Source organism: Mustela lutreola, chromosome 3, assembly GCF_030435805.1.
Source record: "Mustela lutreola isolate mMusLut2 chromosome 3, mMusLut2.pri, whole genome shotgun sequence".
Taxonomy (NCBI): Eukaryota; Metazoa; Chordata; class Mammalia; order Carnivora; family Mustelidae; genus Mustela; species Mustela lutreola.
This window is the reverse complement of record NC_081292.1, coordinates 77,672,349-77,691,456: the sequence shown is the minus strand read 5'-3', so window position 1 is coordinate 77,691,456 and position 19,108 is coordinate 77,672,349. Positions and strand designations below refer to the sequence as shown.

The 19,108-nt window shown below is 38.7% G+C and overlaps 1 non-coding gene across 1 annotated transcript; it reads right to left on the bottom strand.

Annotated features, from left to right (window-relative positions):
- Positions 1 to 612: 612 nt before the first annotated feature.
- On the bottom strand, positions 613 to 692 carry LOC131828428 (small nucleolar RNA SNORD115). Its single transcript, XR_009352437.1, has one exon. It is a non-coding gene; the product is annotated as a small nucleolar RNA SNORD115 (small nucleolar RNA).
- Between the last annotated feature and the right edge of the window lie 18,416 nt (positions 693 to 19,108).

Below are 19,108 nucleotides of genomic sequence, written 5' to 3'. Positions count from 1 at the left end.
CTTCCTTTATCAAAATTATCAAAAATTCAACCCCAGATGTACCCACTAGTCATGCTATTGTTTTCTCAGTTGGCCTCAACTTGTATAGAGACTGAGGTGAATGTTTTTGAGAGTCCCACTTAAGGAAAAATTTCCTCAATTTAGAGTTTGATCAGTTTCAGGTATAAAGGAAAGATTTCTATTTCCAAAGGATCCTTTAAGAGTGACACTCTCAGAGAAATAAATTACATACATATTTGTATTTAGAGTCTTTAAATAAGTAAATCCTCTTGCCTTTGGGCAGAACTCATCACTAGCCTCATGTTCTATTTAGCATATATCTATGATCAAAGAAATCTATTCACCTGGGATCATTAACCCTTGGTACAATGTCTTACTGAAAATCACAAGAGAAAAGGGAATGACCCCCAAGTGTACCTTACTGCTAGGAGATATGGATCATTTAACAAAGCACAAAGTATGGACAAGAGCATGCATTGTTCATTTAGAACTTCACAGACATGTCCGTGTTATGTGGGATTCCTGCAAGGGACCAATAGAAGCTTCAAATACCATTGTTCTAGGAAGGAAGGAAGGAACCCCAACATCCTGTTCAGGATTGTCACTGAGATTGGGCCTCAGTGTAATCCAACTGAGCATAATTTTTAGTCATTAGCTCTCTTCAAGACAATATAAGCTTTCATTATTTACCCAGCAAAGCTACTCCCCACACAGCCATGCTTTTGGATTTGCATATGCTTTTACTAGGGAAGGATTAGGAAAAATCTGATGCCAGGATAGACATGATTTTCCATTTATTCTATGCTGGACACCTCACTGACGTAGATTGTATACAATTTTGTTGAGATTGTGAGCAAACTTATCCCAAATCCGCATCTTATTTACTATTTTCTGACCACTCTCAGTACATCTTCTGTTAGTTTGTGTCTGCCAGAAAGCATGCACAGAACCAGTATTATCTCTAAGAAATTTATTTAATTAAGGAGCAGGAAAAATTAGATTGCTTTCAGCACACACTTCAGGTATTACCCTTCTAGGAGGAGAGCAGTAAAGTAGGATATTGGCTAGGAAGCATTTCAACTGTAGTGTAGTTCCTTGAAATTTTTGGCCAGGCTGATAAGAGAGCTCATGAGCCCCCAGACTGCCCCTGGAGGAGACAGATTTCAGTTGGGCAGCAGCAAGGCCATCAGGCAAATTTACGGCTTTCTGCAGGGTATGTGAGCATATTTTCAGGGCTGTCACATCAACTATTAAAATAAGAATTGATGAGAACCATTATTCTGTAGTGGAACCAAACTGGATTTGAATCCTTGCTCTTTAACCTTGGACTAGTTCTTGAACTTCTTTAAGTCTCAATATTTTTCATTTGTAAATATGGAAATCATAATAAATTATCACAGTATTAGGGACAAGTATAAAATGTGATGGTTCTGTAAAGCCCTTAGCATGGCACCTGGTTTGTAAATATAAGTTGCTCTGAGTATAAGGATACGAGAGACTTCTGTACTGTCTGACCAGATAGCTATTTTCTACATCTGCTATGGACTGCAAAATTTAATCATTAAAAAAAGAAAGGCTTTTCTTATAGTATGTATGAAGAATGTTTATAGATTCACTTAATATTGTTTAAAATAGCATGTAAAGTATTACTGATGCCATAGGAATGAAGACAACATTTGGTGGTTAAACATCAGTTTAGTATCTGTAACTTAACAGTAAAAATAAATTTAACTATAATAATTTTTATAACAAATAAGAAAGGGGGTATACTATATTTTCTGGAGTTTCTTACTAACTACCTCTTTCAAAAATTACAATCCACCTGTCCTACGTCTCAAAATAATGTTCAGTTGAAACAATGACTTTGTCACAGACAAGAAATTAATTTTGTCTTAATGGTTAATTTCAGATATTACAGTTTCATACTTCCTTTTTTTAAATTTTTTATTTTTTATAAACATATATTTTTATCCCCAGGGGTACAGGTCTGTGAATCGCCAGGTTTACACACTTCACAGCACTCACCAAAGCACATACCCTCCCCAATGTCCATAACCCCATCCCCCTTCTCCCAACCTCCCTCCCCCCAGCAACCCTCAGTTTGTTTTGTCAGATTAAGAGTCACTTATGGCTTGTCTCCCTCCCAATCCCATCTTGTTTCATTGATTCTTCTCCTACCCACTTAAGCCCCCATGTTGCATCACCACTTCCTCATATCAGGGAGATCATATGATAGTTGTCTTTCTCTGCTTGACTTATTTCGCTAAGCATGATACGTTCTAGTTCCATCCATGTTGTCGCAAATGGCAAGATTTCATATCTTTTGATGGCTGCATAGTATTCCATTGTGTATATATACCACCTCTTCTTGATCCATTCATCTGTTGATGGACATCTAGGTTCTTTCCATAGTTTGGCTATTGTGGACATTGCTGCTATAAACATTTGGGTGCACATGCCCTTTTGGAAAACCACGTTTGTATCTTTAGGGTAAATACCCAGTAGTGCAATTGCTGGGTCATAGGGCAGTTCTATTTTCAACATTTTGAGGAACCTCCATGCTGTTATCCAGAGTGGTTGCACCAGCTTGCATTCCCACCAACAGTGTAGGAGGGCTCCCCTTTCTCTGCATCCTTGCCAGCATCTGTCATTTCCTGACTTGTTGATTTTAGCCATTCTGACTGGTGTGAGGTGATATCTCATTGTGGTTTTGATTTGTATTTCCCTGATGCCGAGTGATATGGAGCACTTTTTCATGTGTCTGCTGGCCATCAGGATGTCTTCTTTGCAGAAATGTCTCTTCATGTCCTCTGCCCATTTCTTGATTGGATTATTTGTTCTTTGGGTGTTGAGTTTGCTAAATTCTTTATAGATTTTGGACACTAGTCCTTTATCTGATATGTCGTTTGCAAATATCTTCTCCCATTCTGTCAGTAGTCTTTTGATTTTGTTAACTGTTTCCTTTGCTGTGCAAAAGCTTTTGATCTTAATGAAATCCCAATAGTTCATTTTTGCCCTTGCTTCCCTTGCCTTTGGCGATGTTCCTAGGAAGATGTAGCTGTGGCTGAGGTCGAAGAGGTTGCTGCCTGTGTTCTGCTCAAGTATTTTGATGGATTCCTTTCTCACATTGAGGTCCTTCATCCATTTTGAGTCTATTTTCGTGTGTGGTGTAAGGAAATGGTCCAATTTCATTTTTCTGCATGTGGCTGTCCAATTTTCCCAACACCATTTATTGAAGAGGCTGTCTTTTTTTCATTGGATATCCTTTACTGCTTTGTTGAAGATTAGTTGACCATAGAGTTAAGGGTCTATTTCTGGGCTCTCTATTCTGTTCCATTGATCTATGTGTCTGTTTTTGTGCCAGTACCATGCTGTCTTGATGATGACAGCTTTGTAATAGCGCTTGAAGTCCGGAATTGTGATGCCACCAACGTTGGCTTTCTTTTTCAATATCCCTTTGGCTATTCGAGGTCCTTTCTGGTTCCTATTAATTTTAGAATTATTTGCTCCATTTCTTTGAAAAAGATGGATGGTACTTTGATAGGAATTGCATTAAATGTGTAGATTGCTTTAGGTAGCATAGACATTTTCACAATATTTATTCTACCAATCCAGGAGCATGGAACATTTTTCATTTCTTTGTGTCTTCCTCAATTTCTTTCATGAGTACTTTATAGTTTTCTGAGTATAGATTCTGCGCCTCTTTGGTTAGGTTTATTCCTAGGTATCTTATGGTTTGAGGTGCAATTGTAAATGGGATTGACTCCTTAATTTCTCTTTCTTCTGTCTTGTTGTTGGTATAGAGAAATGCAACTGATTTCTGTGCATTGATTTTATATCCTGACACTTTACTGAATTCCTGTGTTCTAGCAGTTTTGGAGTGGAGTCTTTTGGGTTTTCCACATATAGTATCATATCATCTGTGAAGAGAGATAGTTTGACTTCTTCCTTGCCGATTTGGATGCCTTTAATTTCCTTTTGTTGTCTGATTGCTGAGGCTAGGACTTCTAGTACTATGTTGAAGAGCAGTGGTGATAATGGACATCCCTGCCATGTTCCCGACCTTAGCAGAAAAGCTTTCAGTTTTTCTCCATTGAGAATGATATTTGCAGTGGGTTTTTCGTAGATGGCTTTGATAATATTGAGATATGTGCCCTCTATCCCTACACTTTGAAGAGTTTTGATCAGGAAGGGATGCTGTACTTTGTCAAATGCTTTTTCAGCATCTATTGAGAGTATCATATGGTTCTTGTTCTTTCTTTTATTGATGTGTTGTATCACATTGACTGATTTGCGGATGTTGAACCAACCTTGCAGCCCTGGAATAAATCCCACTTGGTCGTGGTGAATAATCCTTTTAATGTACTGTTGAATCCTATTGGCTAGTATTTTGGTGAGAATTTTCACATCTGTGTTCATCAAGGATATTGGTCTGTAGCTCTCTTTTTTGATGGGATCCTTGTCTGGTTTGGGATCAAGGTGATGCTGGCCTCATAAAATGAGTCTGGAAGTTTTCCTTCCATTTCTATTTTTTGGAACAGTTTCAGGAGAATAGGAATTAGTTTTTCTTTAAATGTTTGGTAGAATTCTTCCCGGAAGCCGTCTGGCCCTGGGCTTTTGTTTTTTTGGGAGATTTTTGATGACTGTTTCAATCTCCTTACTGGTTATGGGTCTGTTCAGGCTTTCTATTTCTTCCTGGTTCAGTTGTGGTAGTTATATGTTTCTAGGAATGCATCCATTTCTTCCAGATTGTCAAATTTGTTGGCGTAAAGTTGATCATAGTATGTTCTTATAATAGTTTGTATTTCTTTGGTGTTAGTTGTGATCTCTCCTCTTTCATTCGTGATTTTATTTATTTGGGTCCTTTCTCTTTTCTTTTTGATAAGTCTGGCCAATTATCAATTTTATTAATTTTATTAATTTTATCAATTTTATTTTTTTATTAATTCTTTCAAAGAACCAGCTCCTAGTTTCGTTGATTTGCTCTATTGTTTTTTTTGGTTTCTATTTCATTGATTTCTGCTCTGATCTTTATGATATCTCTTCTCCTGCTGGGCTTAGGGTTTCTTTCTTGTTCTTTCTCCAGCTCCTTTAGGTGTAAGGTTAGGTTGTGTACATGAGACCTCTCTTGTTTCTGGAGAAAGGCTTGTACCGCTATATATTTTCCTCTCAGGACTGCCTTTGTTGTGTGCCACAGATTTTTAACCGTTGTATTTTCATTATCATTTGTTTCCATGATTTTTTTCAATTCTTCTTTAATTTCCCGGTTGACCCATTCATTCTTTAGAAGGATGCTGTTTAGTCTCCATGTATTTGGGTTCTTTCCAAACTTCCTCTTGTGGTTGAGTTCTAGCTTCAGAGCATTGTGGTCTGAAAATATGCAGGGAATGATCCCAATCTTTTGATACCGGTTGAGTCCTGATTTAGGACCGAGGATGTGATCTATTCTGGGGAATGTTCCATGCGCACTAGAGAAGAATGTGTATTCTGTTGCTTTGGGATGAAATGTTCTGAATATATCTGTGATGTCCATCTGGTCCAGTGTGTCATTTAAGGCCTTTATTTCCTTGCTGATCTTTTGCTTGGATGATCTGTCCATTTCAGCGAGGGGAGTGTTAAAGTCCCCTACTATTATTGTATTATTGTTGATGTGTTTCTTTGTTTTTGTTATTAATTGGTTTATATAGTTGGCTGCTCCCACGTTGGGGGCATAAATATTTAAAATTGTTAGGTCTTCTTGTTGGACAGACCCTTTGAGTATGATATAGTGTCCTTCCTCATCTCTTATTATTGTCTTTGGCTTAAAATCTAATTGATCTGATATAAGGATTGCCACTCCTGCTTTCTTCTGATGTCCATTAGCATGGTAAATTCTTTTCCACCCCCTCACTTTAAATCTGGAGGTGTCTTCGGTCTTAAAATGAGTTTCTTGGAGGCAACATATAGATGGGTTTTGTTTTTTTATCCATTCTGGTACCCTGTGTCTTTTGATTGGGGCATTTAGCCCATTAACATTCAGGGTAACTATTGAGAGAGATGAATTTAGTGCCATTGTATTGCCTGTAAAGTGACTGTTACTGTATATGGTCTCTGTTCCTTACTAATCTACCACTTGTAGGCTCTCTCTTTGCTTAGAGGACCCCTTTCAATATTTCCTGTAGAACTGGTTTGGTGTTTGCAAATTCTTTCAGTTTTTGTTTGTTCTGGAAGCTTTTAATCTCTCCTTCTATTTTCAATGATAGCCTAGCTGGATATAGTATTCTTGGCTGCATGTTTTTCTCGTTTAGTGCTCTGAATATATCATGCCAGCTCTTTCTGGCCTGCCAGGTCTCTGTGGATAAGTCAGCTGCCAATCTAATATTTTTACCATTGTATGTTACAGACTTCTTTTCCCGGGCTGCTTTCAGGATTTTCTCTTTGTCACCGAGACTTGTAAATTTTACTATTAAGTGACTGGGTGTGGGCCTATTCTTATTGATTTTGAGGGGCGTTCTCTGAACCTCCTGAATTTTGATGCTTGTTCCTTTTGCCATATTGGGGAAATTCTCCCCAATAATTCTCTCCAGTATACCTTCTGCTCCCCTCTCTCTTTCTTCTTCCTCTGGAATCCCAATTATTCTAATGTTGTTTCGTGTTATGGTGTCACTTATCTCTCGAATTCTCCCCTCATGGTCCAGTAGTTGTTTGTTCCTCTTTCGCTCAGCTTCTTTATCCTCTGTCATTTGGTCTTCTATATCACTAATTCTTTCTTCTGCCTCATTTATCCTAGCAGTGAGAGCCTCCATTTTTGATTGCACCTCATTAATAGCTTTTTTGATTTCAACTTGGTTAGATTTTAGTTCTTTTATTTCTCCAGAAAGGGCTTTTATATCTCCTGAGAGGGTTTCTCTAATATCTTCCATGCATTTTTCGAGCCCGGCTAGAACCTTGAGAATTGTCATTCTGAACTCTAGGTCTGACATATTACCAATGTCTGTTTTGATTAGGTCCCTAGCCTTCCGTACTGTCTCTTGTTCTTTTTTGTGTGTGAATTTTTTCACCTTGTCATTTTGTCCAGATAAGAGTATATGAAGGAGCAAGTAAAATACTAAAAGGGTGGCAACAACCCCAGGAAAATATGCTTTAACCAAATCAGAGGAGATCACAAATCGTGAGGGGGGACAAAGGGGATAAAAAGAGGTTCAAAAAGAAAGAAAAAAAAAAGAAAAAAGAAAAAGAAAAGAATTTTAAAAAGAAAATGAATAAAGAAAAAAATATAAAAAAGAATATATGTATATAAGATAAACTACTTTAAAAACGTTAAAAAAGGGTAAAAGTTAAAAAAAATTTTAGTAGAAGAAGAGAAAAAAAATGAAAAAGAAAAAAATTGAATTAACTGCAAGACTAAAAAAATCACAGGGAGAAAGCCATGAGTTCCGTGCTTTGCTTTCTCCTCTGGAATTCTGCGGCTCTCCTTGGTATTGAAACTGCACTCCTTGGTAGTTGAACATGGTCTTGGCTGGATTTCTTGTTGATCTTCTGGGGGAGGAGCCTGGTGTAGTGATTCTCAAAAGTCTTTGCCCCAGGCGGAATTGTACTGCCCTTACCCGGGGCTGAGTATTCCGCTCAGGTTTGCTTTCAGGAGCTTTTGTTCCCTGGGCGCTTTCCGTAGATTTCCGGAAGGTAGGTATACAAATGGCGGCCTCCTGGTCTCCAGCCCAGAGGAGCCGAGAGCCCAGGGCCCCACTCCTCAGTGCGCCCTCAGAGAACAGCGCCCAGTTACTCCTGTGCTCCGAGCTCACGTAGCCTGTGGCCGGTTCAAGGAAACACCGAGCTGTGAGCTTACTGTCGGCTCTGTCTCTGTAGCCGGCTTTCCCGTTTCAATACCCGCAAGCTCTGCAACACTCAGACACCCCCAATCCTTCTGTGACCCTGCGGGACCTGAGGCCACGCTGACCCCCATGGGCTTCACCCCGGTTTAGCCTCTGGAGCGATGTCCCTCAGCAGAACAGACTTTTAAAAGTCCTTATTTTGTGCTCCGTTGCTCTGCCGCTTGCCAGGAGCCGGCCCCTCCCCCCGGGGTCTATCTTCCCGTCGCTTTGGATTCACTTCTCCGCCAGTCCTACCTTTCAGAAAGTGGTTGTTTTTCTGTTTCCAGAATTGCTGTTCTTCTTCTCTCAATCTGCCGATGGATTTTCAGGTGTTTGCAATCTTTAGATAAGCTATCTAGCTGATCTCCTGCTAGCTGAAGTAGTCTCAGCCTGCTACTTCTCCGCCATCTTGTCTCCTCCCAGAGTTTCATACTTCTTACTGTGAATTTAATAGGAGACTGTAGGCTTACTTGTTTTTATCTTTGACCTAGTTTTTTGGATTACTGTGAATGAGAGTTCTAGTATTTACTTGAAAATGTTTTACTTAGGTTAACCATTTAAAGACTGTTCAGATTTGAAAATTTTATATTATCAGCAATTACACTATGAAAATCAATTCCTGCATGCTGAGAAAAATTAAAAAGCTAAGAAGGTAAACATAATGTATAAAATATTATTTTAATAATAATTATATAATGGAAAATATTATAATAATTCATTCAAAGCAATTGTGTTCACTGACTCTGTCTACTGGTGTCTAATGACTAGGAATTATTAAACCAAAATCTGAGGTTTATGATGGACTTCTTTTGAATTATGTTGTATGGAAAAAAGGTGAATAGAATTCAGGCAGGTTATATTTTTCTAAGTAAAGGGTCATCCAGACCGATAAAAAATAATTAGTTGTTTTTTATTGGTTTTAAAAAAGAAAAGAATAACTCTGGTGTAAAAAGCAAAGTTATTTATACTATACTATTCTATTTATGATCACTCTTTTGGGTTTACTTGGAGAAGCTGACGTCCTGCAGAGAGGAATCAGACCATCACTAAAAAATGTTCCTTTCCCCAATCCAGATTTCCTTTCTAGGTCCTCTGTGACTAGTAAACTTTACACGGGTTTCATACAGCAGATTGGGTGAAGAAAAGTTGGATTAGGTGCCACATCTGTTGTTGTCCCTGTGGTCTTTGGCACTCCCCCAGTGGCATAGTGGTTGGCAATAAAAGGTTGAACTACTTGCTTCTCCTTTCCATCTGGTCTCTGCCATGTTACCCACACATTCACCCATGGTCTGTGGCAGAATCAACCCAGGGCAAAGAGATTGATTCTCCATGTCATTTTGTAAATGCTGCATAAGTATTATGATCAGGTATTTCACAGTATTTGTGGAGGCTTTGAATCAGATTCAATGAATCCTATAATTATTATTAAACATCCCACATCTCCACTCCATCTTAAGGTCTATTTTATTATTTTTATTATTCTGCTTGTGTCCCAAATAGGAGATTCCTCTATCCCATTACTCACCAAAGCTAACCTTTGGATCTTTCAGTGCCTCCTCACTGGAACAGATCAGAGGACTGAAGATAGTCACAGGGTGCTGAGATACTGATCTCTTTGGTTTCAAGGAAGAATGGAGAAGTCTTTAGGCTGGTGCTATCTAGGTATGAGCTGTATTGTGCATTTATTCCAATAAGCTGCACAATTTTGACAGGCTTTATGTGGAAAAGTTGTGGGACAGCATGGCCCTAGTCTTGTCTGGAAACTTATTTCCTGCCTCCCCTAGAACTTGGCCCCATCACTTTCTAACACTTCCTGTCTCTGATTTTCAGTGTCTGTACCATGTCCTCTGACTCCAGCCATAGCACAACCAGGACTTCCCAGTCTAGCATCCCAATATAAAAATGGACACATAAATGCTGCTACCTATTTTTAATGGCATAAGTTACTAGTAACAATAAAGAAAAAGAAAATTTCTATATTCAATTAAAACAGGAGACCTCTGTAAACTCAAACCACAATAATTACGGAAGGATGACCATAAACAGAAAGGGAGGCCAGCAGAAGTTGAGAGGAAAGATGCCTGAGGCTGGAGAGGTCAGACAAAACTCCCTGAGCATAATTTTCCACTTGGTTTTTCAAAGTGAGCACAATATTCTATGAGAAAATAACTAAAAACAAAACAAAACAAAACAAAAACCTTGCTGTTCAAACTAATGGAACTTGGTGCACAAACTTAATGGTGGTCTTCCTGAGAGTCATTTTGACAGGGAAGATGGAAGAAGAAATGAGACAGACAGTATATGTGCAGAAAGTGGTATATTGCTGAGGTGGAGGAGAGTCTCATGTATAGGCAGCAGGTATGGCATTACCATTCTTTGTAGCCTGGACATCTCATCCACTCACACAAGCCTGTGTCATAATGAATTTTGCTGTACACCAGGGGGATTTCCTAAGAGACTTCATCTTGAAGCCTTGAAAGCCCTGGCCCTTTCCTCATTGGAACTGCCCACTGCAACCGACTCAGGGAAAACTTTCTTCTTCAAAACTCTACTTTGAATAAAAAGCGCCAACATTTTTTTTTTTTTTTAAGAAAAAGAGGAAAGGAATAGAAGAAACAAACCAAAGATAAAGAACACTTAGGGAGGGTGCTTCTGTGGCTCAGTTGATTAAGCAACTGCTTTCAGCTCGGGTCATGATACCAGAGTCCTGGGATCAAGTCCCACATCAGGCTCCCAGCTCCATGGACAGACAGCCTGCTTCTCCCTCTGACCTTCTCCCCTCTCATGCCCTCTCTCACTGTGTCTCTCTCAAATAAATAAATAAAATATTTTTTTTAAAAAAAAGAACACTTAGGAAAATGTTGGAAGAGAACAGTAAAAATTTTGCCCAAGTGGATTTTTATGAATTTGAAAATTTGATGAAGCAAATTGGTAATAAAATGGAATCCAAAGCAAAGATGTATTGCAGTTACATGGCTTGGAGAAGAGATCAGGAACCCTGACCCTGAGTCACATTGTCACCCATGATTAAGAAACCACCCTGGGGAAATCCTCCACCACCACCCTGAGCAGAGCTATTATTTTTGGGTGCAGACCCAGGCTTATGCCTGGTTCCCACCAGCAGAATAAATTCCCCATGTCCTTCATCATTACACTCATGGTGCTGGTCACCAGACACTGGGCTGCTGTAGAAATCCATGCAACATTACTGCGCTTGCCAACAGAAACAGCATAAGTAATATTTCCATGTCACCTCTGCCTCCCAGTGCTCATGAGAGTGCTTCTGCTTTATCAAATCTAAATCACATCTGGAAATATAGCTACAAAAATGTCTGAAAATGGAGACTTTAGCTTTTCAGTCACTGCAACACAGAGAAACATCTAGGAGATGTTTACCTGTTGTAGGACCAACTTGCCACATCTATCAGAAAATTATTAAAGGAAATACAAGTGCAAATTATATAATCAATGAAATTTGGGTTGTGTAAGAGAAAAAAAGGGAACTGATATCATGTAAATGTAATGATTTCATTTCTGCTCATATTAGGTAATAGATATTTAACATATAGTTTTTTTCAAATCATGAGCTACATAGAAAATACTATTTCTAAAAAAAGAAAATGTTTCTATACTAAATACAGAATATATATGAGCCCCCACTTCCACACTATTACTAATGGCACATCTATAAGTCACCACACAGTGTGCTGTGCAATATACCCACTGAGAAGCTCTGTTCTAAAGAATAAGAGAATTAAATGGGAAATTTACTTTGTGAATTTTTATCAGAATGAAATTAGATTATAAATTAAAATGCCTTAGATATTTATTTCACACATATACAGTCATATGTGTAAAATGACATATTTTTAAAGATATTCATTGAAACATCGTTTGCAACGGCCAAAGCTTGGAACCAATATTTACCTGAACAGGAGGACAGTAAATAAATTATAATGTGTCTATAATATAGATAATAATATACAGTAGTTAAAAGTAAGAAACTTTTCTGTGCATCAATACAGAATGGTCTCTAAGATGTACATTAGTAAAAGCAGTAATAGAAATAAGTCAATCAGAGAAAGACAATTAGCATGTGATCTCCTTGATATGAGGAATTTGAGAGGCAGAGTAGGGGATTTGGAGGGTAGGGAAGGGAAAAATGAAACAGATTGGATTGGGAGGGAGAAAAACTGTAAGAGACTCTTAATCTCACAAAACAAACTGAGAGTTGCTGGAGGGAGAGGTGTGTGGAGAGGGTAGCTGAGTTATGGACATGGGGAGGGTGTGTGCTATGGTGAGTGCTTTGAAGTGTGTAAGCCTGATGATTCACAAACCTGTACCCCTGGGGCAAATAATACATTATAAGTTAATAAAAATAATTAATAAAAAAAGATATAACAGTGCGTGTGTGTGTGTGTGTGTGTGTGTGTGTGTGTGTGTGTGTGTGTTTGGAGTCTGTTCTAGACAGAGAGCCTCTGTTTGCCTCTGCAGGTGTGCTCTCCACTCTTCTCTGCCCTGCTGTCTGTTCTGGGAGATTGATCAGTACAGGCTACATCAGTGTGCACTCCTGCCCTCTGGGTTCCTGCTGGCCTCTACAGATAGGAAACACTGAGAAGACATTGGAAGGAGGAAGGACAGGGACCCCAATGTCTGTATCACCCGCTCCAATCTCCCTCTCTGTGGATGCCAATTGATTAGTGGTGAGGATTCATAACTGTTTATTTAGTTCTCAGACCGAAGCCAGTTTTTATAACAGAGGCACAACTGAGAAAGGACTCTCTACATGGTGATTCTTCTCCCAAACTTTCTCTAGAGGGGCCTTGGCCATTTATCAGGGTGAGTGATTACCCTAGGAAAAAGGAAATACGTAGATTTTCTAATGTTTATTATTACTGGGTTTAAATTTTTGTAATACCCAGAGACTGGAAATGCCACTGCAGTATACTGGTCAAAGTGGGAACTTCTGGAAGACACATGATGGATGGAGTGCTGGCTTGAGTTTGTCCCAGAGAGAGCAGTAAAAGTGCAGACACATCCTGTGGTTATTTTCCCAATCCCCAAATGTATAATGGGAATAGATGTGTTTAGTAGTAACAAGATAGTAAACCAAAGACAATACCACACTCCTAAGGAAACAAGAGAGTTTTTGCTACCATTAACAAACTGAGAGGTGCTGGGGTAGTTATTCCTGCCATATCCATATCTCCATTTTATTTGCCTTTTCAGACAATACAAAACCAGATGGATCATGAGGAAAGGTTCTATATTGCTGTAAACCTTATCAGGTGATGATGCAATTGCATCTGTGATTCCAGATGTTATTTCTTTATTGCAGAAATAAGCATAGCCCCTGATACCTATTTACTATCACTGTATTTTCCCCACTGATATCAGCATAGGTAATCAGAAATAGTGACAAAGATAAAAGGAAGACCTTCATCAACAACTATTCTCTGTCATCATATTGCATAAGGCTGTACTGATCAATCTGGTAGTCACTAGTCACATGTGGTTACTGACCACTAGTAATGTAGCTGGTACAATTATACATGTGCTATGAGAATAAAGTATGTACCAGATTTTCAAGACTGAATATGAAAAAAATTTAAATGTTGTTAATATTTTTGTTTAGTCACATATTGAAATACTATTTTGCTATATTGGGCTAGATAAAATATATTATTATTTTTTTATTTTTTAAATATTTTATTTATTTATCAGAGAGAGAGAGGGGGAGAGAGCGAGCACAGGCAGACAGAATGGCAGGCAGAGGCAGAGGGAGAAGCAAGCTCCCTGCTGAGCAAGGAGCCCGATGTGGGACTCGATCCCAGGACGCTGGGATCATGACCTGAGCTGAAGGCAGCTGCTTAACCAACTGAGCCACCCAGGCGTCCCAAGATAAAATATATTATTAAACTAATTTTACTTTTACTCTTTAATTGTGGTACCAGAAAATATTAGAGAGTAAATGTGGCTTGCATTTTCCATTTATATTATATTTCTTTTTTTTTTTTTTTTTTTTTTTTTTATTCTGGGAGAGAAAGAGTGAGTGCAAATGGGGTGGTGAGACGCAGAGGGAAAAAGAGAGAGAGAATCTTAAGCAGGCTCCATCTCTAGCACAAAGCCTGATGCAGGGTTCAGTCTCAAAACCCTAAGATCATGATCTGAGCCAAAATCAAGAGTCATACACTTAAATCTGGCAACTCACTGACTTGTACCCTGGGGCTAATAAGAAGTTATATGTTAATTAATTTTTTTTTTTTTTTTTAAAGAATCACACCCTTAGCCAGCTGAGCTACCTGGAGAGCCTCTGTTCATATTACATTTCTATTGGACAACATTGGTCTATAGGAAACTAGATTGTATTGGTAACCAACAGAATATCATAAATGTTCATTAAATTGATGAAACTAAAATAACTGGACCCAGTAAGAAGGAAGTAGGGCATCTCTGATGCCTTTGTAAGTTTTACGTATGTTGTGGAATAAATGATTCAGGGACTGGCCACACAAGTGAAGATTCTGAGGTTCAGGCGTCTTTGTGATAGCTCTCCTAAAGGGACAAATACATTGGTTCATCTTGCATTGTACACCATATATACAGAAATACAATGTTTGGATTTGGATTTTAGAGGCAACATGTCCCATATTTGGACATACTGCTTTGACTACTTATCCGGTAACCAATAAGATAATCTTGAGTAAAACCAAGGGTAAATCCAACCAAGCAAGCAATAAAGAAATTTTTAAAGGCTCAGCAGTAGGTCCCACTGCCCTGCCTCATTGGCCTTATGTCACAATAGACCCCATGATTGTAGAGGGTCTGTTGCAAGCCCCAGAAGGTGAATCCGTCTGAGCCTCTTGGGCTCTGAAAAGAATAGTAGAAAGAGAATTATTCTCATTCTGAAAAGGATCTCATAGATTGCTATTGTACCTAATACACAATGCATGCTCAACTATGGTGTATCAAAGAGCTGGCTGGTATGAACTTGGTACTACACAATCAAACTATTCACAAAAACTGACATACACCAAACATTCCATTATCAAGCAATGTAAGTAAGTAGTGCTGGCAAGTAACTCAGGCTCCCAAGACACTTTTTCCTAATCATTTGCCATTTTCCCTCTCAGCCTAACTCCAAGGTCTCATAGGATGTCCTGATGACCAACTAACTGAGAAGGAAAAAGGACAGGCCTGGTTTACTTTTGTGTCTGCGGCACTTCTGCTCTGTTCTGGGGTGGCAATGAAGGCAGCTATGGAGGGAAATCTCAGTGGCTACAACCTTAAATTGAAAACATTGTGTGACATAAGAGATGACTTCAAATACAAAGCTACACTGATTCACGAGCACTGGTTAATAGGCTGGCAAGCTGGACATGGACTGAAAAATGAAACAAGACTAGATAGTTGTTGAAAAGGTGGGGTGAAGGAGGAATGCACAGATGGAACTTTGGAGTCGTCCTGGGACATGGAAATATTTGTATGGCAGGTTAGTGCTCATAGCCTCTTTCAATAAACCCTCCAGTCAGTAGGACTACATGCAAAGTAAGCATGGTGATGGGGATGGAGGACAAAGATAGGTTCAACGGAATGTACATTGTCTCACCAAAATTTATCTGGCTGTTGTGACTGCTGAACACACAATTTGTAAACAGGCAAGGCCAACACTGAGATGCAGTATATGAGCATCCCCTGCAGGGTCTCCTTCTGGCGGGTTGATTCTGCCTGACCTGTTCCATCAACCACTGACTACCATCAGAAGCTTCAGGCGTTGCTATAGAAACGGGGACATAACAGCTATGCTTATATTATCTGTTTCTTCTATCTTTTCCTTATCCCTCTAACTTATATAAAGTACATTAGTGATGGCTAATGTTTTACGTTTTAGGGGAAAATAGGATCAAATTGATAACACTCTGTGATGACAATGTAGTTCTGCCCCCAGAGTGTCCTTTGTGCAGAGATACAAACTTTTCACTGGACAGAAAGATAACCCTGGTGGCTAAAGAACATGAGGCTGATTCTACTGGATACCTTCCACTTTTACCTCTAGATCCACTTTCCCCCTCTCCATAGTATTCTCTACCCTTAAGTTTGGCCTGCATGGACCACATCACTGACCACTCTTGTCTTCTTCAATTGGGTTTAGTCAATGTGAAAAACTAGAAGAATGCATTGTTAAATATTTTTTTTTACATGAAAAAACAGTGTTCTTATGGAGTTTACAGTTTATTTTATTTTTTTAAAAATTATTACTTTATTTTCTATTCTTTCTTCCTTTATTTTAAACATTTTAATTCTAGCATAGTCAACATACAGTGTTAAGTTAGTTTCAGGTGTACAATATAGTAATTCAACACTTCCATACATTACTCAGTGCTCATCATGGTAAATGTTCTCTCAATCCTCTTCACCTATTTCACCCATCCCCCACCCCCCACCCATCTGGTAACCACCAGTTTATTCTTTTGTTCTCTTAATGTTACGTTAGTCACCATACAGTATATCATTAGTTTTTGATGTCTACATGATTCATTGTATGTATGTAACACCCAGAGCTTCATGCACTATGTGCCCTCCTTAATACCCATCACCAGGCTAGACCATCCCCATCCCCCTCCCCTCTATAAGAGTCTGTCTTTTGGTTTATCGGTTTGCTTCTTTTTTTCTTATTTCATTTGTTTGTTTTTGTAAATTCCATATCTGAGTGAAATCATATGGTATTTGTCTTTCTCTGACTGACTTATTTTGCTTAACATTATACTTTCTAGATCATCCATGGCAAGATTTCATTCTTATTTTAATGGTTGAATAATATTTCACTCTGTGTGGGTGTGGGTGTGAATGTGCAGACTGCTTCCATAATTCAACTATTATGGGGTGCATAACATCTTTTCAAATTAGTGTTTTTGTATCCTTTGGGTAGACACCCAGTAGTGGAATTACTGGATCAAATACCAATTCTATTGTTAATTCTTGAGGCACCTCTATAATGTTTTCCATAGCAGCTGCATAAGTCTGGGTTCCTAAAAGTAATGCAAGTCCATGTCCTTGCCAACACCTGTTGTTTCTTATGTTGTTGATTCTAGCTATTTTGACAGGTGTGACATGATCTCTCATTGTAGTTTTGATTTTCATTTCCCTGATGATGAGTGATGTTGAGTATTTTTTCATGTGTCTGTTGGCCATCTGGATGCCTTTTTTGGAAAAATGTCTGTTCATGTCTTCCACCCATTTTTAGTTGGATTATTTGACTTTTTGGTGTTGAGTTGTATGGATGACGTTTACCTTTTAGCAGGTGAGACAAAAATAAACAAGATTATAAAATAATGTCAAGTAGCACAATAAAAAATATAAACAGTTAGATGGGGTCTTATCAAGAGGCCTATCTTGGATAGGTTGGTCAGACAAGACCTTGATGAGGGGATTTGGTTTGAATATGACCTTAATAAAATGAAAGGTGGTTCCAGAGAAGATCTGGGAAAAATTATCCAGGCAGAGAAAAGTACACCTGGGATCTAGATGGTGGGGAAGAAAATGGAGAGATGTAAGAGGTAAGTTTGGAGCAGTAAAGTTTCAAATAGTACAGAGCTTTGGAAAGCATCACATGTATCTTAAATGGACTTGGACTGCAGAAGGAATTCAGTAAGTGTTTAGAGAACTATTGAGTGGTGTGATCTAATTTATGTGAAAAAGATCACCCTGACTGCCACCTAGAGAATTGGCTAGAGGGGGCAAGAGCAGAGACATAAATTGGCTACTGTAATACACTTGGTGTGAGCTGGTGTCTGCTTAGAGTAATATGGAGACAGAGAAAGTGGGAAGAGTTGTTTGGATTGGGGGAAAAACCTTAAAAGTAAGGTTGATAGGTCAATAGACTATGCTTTCAGAATGACTGTGGGCTTGGATGCAAAGAATTTGATAACTACGTTATGGCCTCAACAGGTAGTCCCACAGGGAAGATGGGAAGGAGGTTTGTGAGTGGGAGGAAATTGAGAATTCTGTTTTGTACCCCTTTAAATTTGAGTTTGCCATTTTCCACGTACTGTGTATTGGAAAGGCAGTTGGATAATCTAACTTTGATACTCAAGGAAAAATCTGGAATAAAATAATAAAATTGAGATACATTAGTGTATAGATGAATTTTAAAACCAAATACTGGCTGAAGAAACCTAGGACATTTGTTCAATAAAAACAGGAAATGGCTGAGGTTTGAGATATGAGCCATGCCAATATTTAGACTTTAAGAAGGAAGAGGTGGCAACAAAGAAGAGAATTGGTGAACAATGAATTCAGAAGGAAATAGCATGGTATCCTGAAATCCAAGTGAAAAAAAAATTGTCTTTACTTGGAGGAAATGATCAATTGTGCCAAATAATCACGACAAATGGAGCCTGCAAATTGACCACACAGTTTGGCAAGATAGAGATCATTGATCTTGAAGAGATTACAACCTAGTGGTTGTACCAAAAGTCTAAGTCAGAATGAAGTAATAAGCAAATGGGAAGAAATCAGGTATCATATCTTGTAAGAAAAATTCTTTGAGGGGGTGCCTGGGTGGCTCAGTTGGGTAGGTGTTTGCCTTCAGTTTAAGTCAAGATTTTAGGGTCCTGGGATCAAGCCCTACATCAGGCTTCCTGATGAGCAGGGAGCCTACTTCATCCGTGAGCCTACTTCTCCCTCTCCATCTCCCTCTGCCTCTGTGATTTCTCTGGCTGTCACTCTCTCTCAAATAAATAAATAAGATCTTTACCAAAAAAAAAAAAAAAAAAGTTCATTGAGGAATTTTGATGTTAAAGGGAACAGAGAATTGGGCTAGTAACTGGCAGAATCTAGGGGGGGAATAATTTTTTAAGGGGGAACATTAAATGTGTTTGAAAATTACAACTAGAAGGAAGATAAAAAGTAGTTAGCCAGCATATAGTACACCATAAGTTTTTGTTGTAGTGTTCAGTAGTTCATTGGTTGCTATAACACCCAGTGTATAACACCCAGTGCTAATCACATGTGCCCTCCTTAATGCCTATTACCTGGTCACCCCACCCACATTCATTTTTCACTTCCTTCTGCTAATGCTCCATTCTTTCCTTATGTTCCACAAATTAGTGAAACCATATGATAATTGTCTTTCTCTGCTTGACTTGCTTCACTTACCATAATCCCCTCCAGTTCCATCGATGTCAATGCAAATGGTGGGTATTCATCATTTCTGATGGCTGAGTAATATTCCATTGTACTATATGCTGGCTAACTGA